General features: G+C 39.9%; 1 long non-coding RNA gene across 1 annotated transcript; it reads right to left on the bottom strand.

Annotated features, from left to right (window-relative positions):
* Nucleotides 1-360: 360 nt before the first annotated feature.
* On the bottom strand, nt 361-7,725 carry LOC135085169 (uncharacterized). The gene is made up of 2 exons (XR_010260034.1): nt 7,631-7,725; nt 361-6,587 (listed from the first exon to the last, which is right to left on the bottom strand). It is a non-coding gene; the product is annotated as an uncharacterized LOC135085169 (long non-coding RNA).
* Between the last annotated feature and the right edge of the window lie 2,925 nt (nt 7,726-10,650).

Genomic DNA, 10,650 nt, shown 5'->3' on the forward strand with positions numbered 1-10,650 from the left:
GTTATTGTGCCTCAATTGGAATTTAGTATTTATGTTTAGATTTAATTAAGGCTACTGACAACGCCATTCTTGTGGAGTTTTGGGCTGACGCTAAATGTGTAGGTTTGTTGTCCTTTCGACACGAAAAGAAGATTATTTATGTAATGTATGTAATGCGCTGTAACTTCTTTACTACTACTCGTAATATTATAAATGCGAAAGTTTGTAAGGTGTATGTTTGTTACTCTTTCAGGCAAAAACTACTGAACAGTGAAGCTGTGGGCAAAAGCTAGTAGCGTATAATCGAGTAACTGAAGTAGGAACCTACTTAGTTATATCTCATATTTATTTTCTTCCTGCGTAAAAAATAAAACAACTGTATTGTGATTTTCTCATACCATAATTGTTTAATTTACTAAACATATTATTTCATTATTTTGTGATATAATATAAACCTCTAGCATACTATAACATGCGTCGCGTCGTTCTAACCTTTACAAGTAATATACACGTTGCCGTACGTTACCGTCCATATATTTATAAAAGCGTCCATTAGGTCGCCGAACCGAATTCGGTTCGCCGCCGTTCGCAGCGATTCGGCGAACGTGCTCGCGAGCATTTTAGTGCCCACTGAAATAATGTTCGATTCGGCGTCCTGATAGATGCTGGGATTTACACACTATTATTTATAACAATATTGCCTCTAATACAAAGTGTATGTATGTGCATTGCAATATATACATAACTATAATTATTTCCATCTATTTTTTACGATTCAACTATATTTTTTGTAAATATTTTACTTAATAAATTAAATCTACTATACTATGAATCTGTAACTATGTAATTACTGTTAGAAATATTAAAAACTTGACAAAAATGCGAATAATTGTTTTTCAAACAATTCAAAATTGCTTGAAACTTGAAAAAATCGACTGCCCCATATGGGATTCGAACCTCTGACTGACACACTAGCAACCTGTCGAGTTTTTCAAGTGTTCTTCACACAGTGAGCTTGCAATTTACTTGTCTATGCTCTCCAAAAGCGACACATCTATTACTATAAAAAATTACACCAGTGTCCATAACTATACACTACGTATAATCCTACGTCGAGTTCATATACAATGGTTGTATAAAACAAGATGGCGGACCGTATACACCCTTGTCTACACCTAAAATTAACTCACAATAACATTTTCTTATCTAAAACAAAAAAACACGTAACAACAAATCGAAATAATCTGTAATTACTAATTATCTTTAATTGTATCGGTCCGCCATCTTGTTCTGACATACACGGTGGGGGTGGAGGGTTATATAATATAATATGGACGGTACTGTACAGTATAAATTTATACAACTAGTTATACTAACGCTATTTATACTATGTCATATTTTAAAAGCCGGGAAACAGAATCAATAGCTTTTTTTAATTTATTTTTACTTTTAGGCACTTCAGGAAAGGTGTAGTCATGTGGTCTAAAGGTGTATTCACACTGCAGCGGGGCGTTCGCGGGGCTTTCGTGGGGCTTACGCGGGGCTTTTGTGAAATGTATGTTGCAATGTAAATACACCTTTTATATAGGGTCGGCAGTGACGTAAAGCAATGTACATAAAGAATTTTGAACGAAACAACATAACTATATATGCTAAATATACATAAAATGCTTTCAAGTAAATATTTACATTTCTATGTAGCACAATTAAAAATCAAAGTATAGTTTTTTCAATTATCATACTAAAATACTTCGTTTTTATGTAAAAGCATGCTTCAATAATGTTCTGAAAATGCTTTTTATACACGAATAATTAAAAATTTGGAATACTATCATGATAAAATCAAAATAATGTTAAAATACTTCAAAAAATTTCACCATTTACCTTATTATTTACATAATACGAACAATTTAAACCAAAAATGATGAGAAAATTATGAAAGATACTGCCAACGCGTGCCAAATGACTTCCACACCAAAAATACAGAGAATACAAGAGAAAAATTATCCTAAATATACGCCAAATTTTATATGAGGTCTACCAGTTGTTTGCAATTTGTACTATACGGACAAAACCAAAGGCCCAGTTTGTGTATTGTGAAACTCATAAAATTGATGCTCATAGTGCCCACAGAAACCAGTATTATAAAGCTAAATTAGTTTGAATGATTAATTTTAATCTCAGGAAGTACCGGTTGGAATTAAAATATTAATTTTGTGATAACGATATTATTGTATCAACACCGCACTGATTTAAGTGACAATCTTGACAGTTATGACAAATCAATAAATGTACAGTCAAAATTACTTTGAGATATTTGCGTAAGGAAAATTAAGCACATACTACCAAATGATGCTCAATTTTAATCCTACAATTTATAATAGAATGTAATCAGTCGAAATACTGCTCGAGTTTGAGTGTATTTTAGAGTACGGAAGTGTAAGCTGTCAAATTTAGAGTTTCACAACTTTATTTAAAATACTTTTTAGTTTCTGATGTTGGTAAAACCCTTTAAAACCTTTGACAAGGCAATTACATGTTTTGAACCATATTACCTTGTGTTAAGGTCTGAAAACGAACAATAAACTTAACGCCTGTATGGTTAAAATAATTGAATAGTTAAAATGATCACTTAAATATTATTGAGTAAAGACCTCACAAGCGATTATAGTGTGCAATTGGCAAACCTATTTTGCTTTTAAAAATGTCAAATTCAACGTGACACTTTGTACACATGTATGTACAAATGTTTTGGCAAAGTTTTACACTTTGCAAATAAGATTCTCCAGGCCTGGGCCTATTCGTTCATCTTTGCAAACATCTTCACAAACATTTTCAAGGCGAGAGAGAATAAGCACTTACATGGCAGGTATGTACTAGACAGCATCTCACAACACCAGGTGCGATTGCGGTCAAATACCTGCCTTGTTCAGCATAAAAAAAACATGCATATGACCTGCATTACATGATTTTCACTTATTACAAAATGTCACGTTAAATTTGACAGAGCCGTAATAAAATTTGAGCTAACACATAGCTTGTAACTACCGCATAAAATTGTGACTAAAATACGTTATAATTTAACAGTATTGGGGATATTATGAGCAAAACTTTCGCTGGTGTTGCCATATTTTATTAATTTATTGATAACTATCCGCCCCTGCTTCGTACAGGTACAATACTTAAAAACCATAGAGATTTAGAGAGATGCCAACTAGAAATTCACACACAAGTAATCAAAATATGTGCTCATTATCCACTGCGGTATCAGTCCTCAACGTTCGAATAATCTTTAGTACTGCGCAAGCAATGTAAACTGTTCACATTATGACGTCGCTGCTGTCATCATTGCGTTTACAAACAATGTGTTCTGTTTTTGGGCATATTACTGCGACACCGGCCACGCCCCCTTGTCACATCTCCCTTTAGTTTCTGTGATGTGTTAAAAACCTTCCTCTTGTATCACTTTATCTATTAAAAAAACCGCAACAAAATCCGTTGCTTACTTTTAAAGATTAAACATACATAGGGACAGACAGCAACTTTGTTTTATACCAATCACATACTAAAAATATTTTTTTTTTAAATCTTTTAGGACAGCAGAAGAAATGGGATTATAGTACCCATTGATGTACTGATTTGCAGACAAAATTATATTTGTTTGCTATATTTTTAGATTCTCCTAAGACTCGCACCAAGTGGTGATAGGGCCAGCTATATTTGGGACGTGTATAAATGCCCTTAAAAGGGCTTACATGCTTATAAAGAATTTAGATTCTTAATTGTTAGAGGGGGAAATGCTAATAATTTACAATTTTAATGTTTTTAATATTATATGGCAACACCAACGACACCTAAGAATTTATTAAAAACTAAAAAATAAAACGTATACATCCTACATGACATTAAAAGGCTGTCTACATCTTAAACTATATAAAATCACTAAAATAAGACCGATACACGAGTTATGATATTAATAATAATAAAAAACAAACAATTTTATACCAAAAAGGTATTAATTTTTCACTCCTGGCAACCCTGATCGTCTGACGAAAATAAAAACAACACACTATATTTATGTTTATATTATATACCGTTGGTGGCGTGTGAAAATTATGTATACTTTCCTTTTGTATGTACATATCTTTAATTTTATTATGTGTGAAAGAGATAGCTACGCTCGAGTTTTTCTCGAGAGTGACAGAGACAACTATATCATACACAGTGCCCGCACTGTTTTGAATCGAATTGACATTATTCATATTGTATTTTAGGCAATTTTTAAATTTCTTCTAAATGTCAAAGTGACACGTCAACATTTTACAGCTGACATTGTGTGTCAGAACCAAATCCTATCACATTCCATACACCTTCCATCTGCTGTTTAACTAAATGCAATAACAGGAATCCTGTCAACATTTGACAGCGACCCCTAAAATTGTAAAACACTCCATCTCCTTCTGTCATTGCTGAATTGACATGCGCCAGAAAGAGACGGCCTACCCTGCAAAGTTTCCACACACTATACCCGCCTCTCTCGCTCTCTATTAGAGTGAGGGAGACAGCTACACATACTTTTCACACACCACTAACATTCTGCTATTACACCTAAGGATTACCCATAATATGTGCATTTTTTTTAAATGTACATTTTTTAGTAGACCATAAATGTACAATACTTTTTTTTTCATTTATTCATTTAATAATTAATTAAAACTAGGATAGGATAAATGGACAGCCTTACTGGTTAGGCTAGATATTAGATACAGGGTGATATTAGTTTTTGTAACCTTCTTAAGGCATTTGAACCTTGTCTTAAGGTTCAATATTTAAAGTAAAACTACTTGAATGAGAAAAAATTCACCATTGAACTTATTGAGTTCCATCTTATTACTGTTTAAAGTAAAAATTTAATACCACCCTATGTTTCCTAAAGTGTGCAAGGTTTTTCCCACTGACGTTCCAAAATGAATTCTTAATTAAAGGCCGTAAGGTTTATATTACAACAAGTAAATTTAAACCGATCCTGAATTGATCAAATTTGAACTCTATGGATCAGTAAAGAGGTACAAACTTCAGTGGAGAAAAACTATTTTTATATTTAAAATATTTAACTTACAATTCACATAACATTAAAATGTAGTTACCGTTTTTTTTTTGTTATATTATGTAATATTTTTTTTATTTATAATACACAATTTTTAATCATTACAATTATTTAAATTTTACTCGAGAAAGAATTTAAAAAAAATCAGTATGAATGTTATTACATACTATTTTGTATAAATATACATCCCAGACGCTCGTATCACACTCGTTATGAATCTACACTCTATTGTGATTGGTTTAAGTATTGAAATCGCTTGAATTTGAATCTGTAAAAAAATATGGCTGACAATAGTGACTGAGTTTTTTGCGCTGCTTCTTCTCAGCACTGGCCCATTTATTGTCCCGAAGCAGTGGTAGGGTCAATACTGGGACGTGTAAAAGCGCTTTTTAAAAGCCTATTTGCAAACATCTTTTATGACTTTTCAACCAAAAAATATCCCTACTTATATTATAAATGAGTCCTAATAATGATTCTAGAGGACTCAAATGCGAAACTGTTACGCTTTCACACAAACTCAACCGATTTTGAAGAAATTTGTATAGAGATAGTTTGAGTCCCGGGAAAGGACATAGGATAGTTTTTATCCCGATTTTTGAAACAGGGACGAAGGCCCTAAAGTTTTTCTGACAGACAAAATTTCTTACTATGCCTCGTTCGTTGCCTGCTGCTGTATTTCCCGAACACTATAATCCGGGCCTTTTCAAGGCGAGAGTGAATAGGCACTTACAGGGCAGATATGTACCATCCTAGACTGCATCTCACTTAACACCAGGCGCGATTGCGGTCAAATACCTGCCGTTCTGCATCGGGCTGAAATTTGGCATGCAGGTAGATGTTATGACGTAGGCATCCGCTAAGAAAGGATTTTACGAAACTCCACCCTCAAGGGGGTAAAACGGGATCCACGCGTTCGAAGTCGCGGGCGGCCTCTAGTCTATCTATCTATATAAATAAAAATGAATTGATGTTCGTTGGTCTGATTAAAACTCGAGAACGGCTGGGCCGATTGAGCTGATTTTGGTTTTAAAATGTTTGTCGTAGTCCAGGGTAGGTCTAAACGGTGAGCAAATACGCGCGATATTGTTTTTCTGTGACAGACAAAATTCCACGCGAGCGAAGCCGCGGGCGGAAAGCTAGTTTTGTAATAAACGTATCTTTCTTTCTTTTTCTTTCAATATTTATACCAATCACATAGAAATATCGTGTAGAATCATCAACGAGGTTTCAACAAAGGTCTGAAGGATCTTACTCACTTGGTCGAGTTTTTTCTCTGCACAGTTTTCTCAGGTTTCGGCACTGGCTTCTCCGATTTCGCCTTTTCTTTCCTGTCTAGTTTGTCTGTGGGTTTCTTCTCTGCCTTAGGGGGGGCAGAGGTGGGGGCAGGAGGGGCTGCAGTGGGGGCTGAAGGCTTCTTGGGTTTTGTAGCGCGCGCTGCTGCGGCATAGTTGATAGGTTTGGGGCCAGTTGGCGTTGATTCTTCCACTGATGGTGCTTGAGGCTGCAATGAATATTTTGGAATAGAATCGTTGCAAAATCACCCCTATTAAAAGGATATAAGAGGCCAGTGTTTAGCTTAAGGATATCCGTAACCGTAACCGAAACTTTCGGATATCCGAAATAAAAAAATATCCGTAACCGGTATAATATTATTCCTATATCCGTAACCGTATCCATAACCGAACCTACGTATCCATAACATCCCTACCTTGGCCATTTTATAACGTTATTTGGACCATGGGTACTAGACAACGGAGTTTTATGTATGTATGTCGACGCTGTAGAGATGAGACGTATTTACTAGAACAGATCCACACACTAGGTATTTTACTGTACTAGGCGGCACCTATTCCAATTTTTTAAATACTTGATCCACCTAGTATTTTATAAATTACACGATTTCCGACCCTATTCCTATAGTAATAGAGGTTATTATTGCGTAATCCGTAGTCGTGTATTACGCGCACCTAGTATTTCTCGCTAAGCTTATGTGCGAACGTAGAGATTCACTCTGTCTCTGTCTGACCAAACAAATTTGAGCGCGACGAAGCAAACGCACACAAACGTAGTCAAACCATATTCATGTAAATAAGAAAAAATATGTAAATATTTTTATGAAATTGATATCTTTTAAATACGCCAACTTTTAAGTTGACAGTCCTAAGCCTGTTGAAGTATGAAGGGGGGAATTATTATTCAATTACAAATTGCATTATTCATACTACGGATGTATCTTTAAAAAAAAATGTATTTTAAAGTCATATTACGTGGATTAGTCCGCACTAGTCGCGTCAAGTATGCTAAATTACTACGTACTAGGTGGAATAGGTATTTGGATCGAGTATTAACAAATACTAGGAATAGGTGCACCTAGTATCAAATTTACCTAGTATAACCCATCTCTACGACGCTGTAGTGACTGTAGGCGTTGTAGGATACAGGACTCAGTCAATGAACCCTATACTTTGTGTATTTTTTCTGAAGTTCACTGATTCTGTAGACACTGTAGGCGTTGTAGGCCCATTTTAGACAAATTTTTCCTACCTTAGGTGCTTCCGCGGGCGCTGGTGGTACCGCAGACACTGTAGGCACTGTGGTCGCGTTAGCTGTGACTGTCGGCGTGGTAGGCGCTGTAGGCACTGTAGTCGCGAGACCACACAAGTGTTTCCTACCTTAGGTGCTTCTGGAAGCACTGTAGGCACCGCAGACACTGTCATTGCGTTTGTTGTCGGCATTGTAGGCGTTGTAGGCCCATTATAGACAAGTGTTTCCTACCTTAGGTGCTTCGGCGGGCGCTGGTGGTACCGCAGACACTGTAGGCACTGTGGTCGCGTTAGCTGCGACTGTCGGCGTGGTAGGCGCTGTAGGCACTGTAGTCGCATTTCAAATAAGTTACCTTAGGTACTTCCGCGGGCGCTGTAAGCACCACAGACACTGTCCTTGCGTTTGTTGTCGGCATTGTAGGCGTTGTAGGCCCATTTTAGACAAATTTCTCCTACCTTAGGTGCTTCCGCGGGCGCTGTAAGCACCACAGACACTGTCCTTGCGTTTGTTGTCGGCATTGTAGGCGTTGTAGGCCCATTTTAGACAAATTTCTCCTACCTTAGGTGCTTCCGCGGGCGCTGTAAGCACCACAGACACTGTCCTTGCGTTTGTTGTCGGCATTGTAGGCGTTGTAGGCCCATTTTAGACAAATTTCTCCTACCTTAGGTGCTTCCGCGGGCGCTGTAAGCACCACAGACACTGTCCTTGCGTTTGTTGTCGGCATTGTAGGCGTTGTAGGCCCATTTTAGACAAGTGTTTCCTACCTTAGGTGCTTCCGCGGGCGCTGGCGGCACCGCATACACTGTAGGCACTGTGGTCGCGTTAGCTGTGACCGTCGGCGTGGTAGGCGCTGTCGGCACTGTAGTCGCGAGACTAGACAAGTGTTTCCTACCTTAGGTGCTTCCGCGGGCGCTGTAGGCACCGCAGGCATTGTAGGTACTGTCGACACTGCGTTTGCTGTAGGCACCATAGACACTGTCGGCGCTGTAGGCATTGTAGGCCCATTATAGACAAGTGTTTCCTACCTTAGTTGCTTCCGCGGGCGCTGTAGGCGCTGTAGACACTGTAGTCGCAAGATTAAACTAGTGTTTCCTATCTGTAGTCGCTGTAGGCATTGTAGGCCCATTTTAGACAAGTTTCTCTTACCTTAGACACTGTAGGCGTTACGTTTGTTGCAGGCACTGTCGGCACTGTGGTCGCGTTAGCTGTGACTGTCGGCGTGGTAGGCGCTGTAGTCACGAGACTAGACTTACTGTCGGCCCATTCTAAACAAGTTTTTCCTACCTTAAGTGCTTTTTAATTAATTAATTTCGAACTCCTCCTATGTTCTTCTGATTAATTTCGTTGCGGGTCCAATGACAGTTTAACTTTCCCCCGGGACAAACTTGACCTTCATTGGTTGGGTTGGCGGTCAAGCTGTAGATCCTGGCTACACAGGAGTTGCAGCGGTGGGAACGAGTGGTGGGAATAGTCCCGTACCTTAAGTGCTTCTGCAAGCACTGTTTTCTGTCGGCATTGTAGGCACTGTAGGCGTTCTAATCTTATTTTTAGTTACCTTAGGTGCTTCCGCGGGCACAGGCGGCACTGCAGACACTGTAGGCACTGTGGTCGCGTTAGCTGTGACTGTCGGCGTTGTAGGCGCTGTATACACTGTAGTCGCGAGACTAGACAAGTGTTTCCTACCTTAGTTGCTTCCGCGGGCGCTGGTGGTACCGCAGACACTGTAGGCGTTGTGTTTGTTGTAGACACTGTCACTGTCGGCACTGTAGGCCCATTTTAAACAATTTTTTCCTACCTTAAGTGCTTTTATAAGCGCTGTGGGCACCGCAGGCACTGATGGCGTTGTTTTCTGTCGGCACTGAAGGCGTTCTAATCTTATTTTTAGTTACCTTAGTTACTTCCGCGGGCGCTGGTGGCACCGCAGACACTGTAGGCACTGTGGTCGCGTTAGCTGTGACCGTCGGCGTTGTCGGCGCTGTAGGCACTGTAGTCGCATTTCAAATAAGTTACCTTAGGTACTTCCGCGGGCGCTGTAGGCACCGCAGACATTAGGCACTGATGGCGTTGTTTTCTGTCGGCACTGTAGTCTTTGTAGGCCCATTTTAAAGAAATATTGCTCACTTTAAGCGTTTCCGCGGGCGCTGGCGGCACCGCAGACACTGTAGGCACTGTGGTCGCGTTAGCTGTGACTGTCGGCGTGGTAGGCGCTGTAGGCACTGTAGTCGCGAGACTAGACAAGTGTTTCCTACCTTAGGTGCTTCCGCGGGCGCTGTAGGCACCACAGACACTGTCATTGCGTTTGTTGTCGGCATTGTAGGCATTGTAGGCCCATTATAGACAAGTGTTTCCTACCTTAGGTGCTTCCGCGGGCGCTGGTGGTACCGCAGACACTGTAGGCACTGTGGTCGCGTTAGCTGCGACTGTCGGCGTGGTAGGCGCTGTAGGCACTGTAGTCGCATTTCAAATAAGTTACCTTAGGTACTTCCGCGGGCGCTGTAGGCACCGCAGACATTAGGCACTGATGGCGTTGTTTTCTGTCGGCACTGTAGGCTTTGTAGGCCCATTTTAAAGAAATATTGCTCACTTTAGGCGTTTCCGCGGGCGCTGGCGGCACCGCAGCCACTGTAGGCACTGTGGTCGCGTTAGCTGTGACTGTCGGCGTTGTAGGCACTGTAGTCGCATTTCAAATAAGTTACCTTAGGTACTTCCGCGGGCGCTGTAGGCACCGCAGACACTGTCATTGCGTTTGTTGTCGGCATTGTAGGCGTTGTAGGCCCATTTTAGACAAATTTCTCCTACCTTAGTTGCTTCCGCAAGCACTGTAGGCACCGCAGGCACTGTAGGCACTGTGGTCGCGTTAGCTGTGACCGTCGGCGTTGTAGGCGCTGTAGGCACTGTAGTCGCGAGACTAGACAAGTTTTTCCTACCTTAAGTGCTTCTGGAAGCACTGTAGGCACCGCAGGCATTGTAGGTACTGTCGACACTGCGTTTGCTGTAGGCACCATAGACACTGTCGGCGC

Source organism: Ostrinia nubilalis, chromosome 28 (genome assembly GCF_963855985.1).
Source record: "Ostrinia nubilalis chromosome 28, ilOstNubi1.1, whole genome shotgun sequence".
NCBI classification, from domain to species: domain Eukaryota; kingdom Metazoa; phylum Arthropoda; class Insecta; order Lepidoptera; family Crambidae; genus Ostrinia; species Ostrinia nubilalis.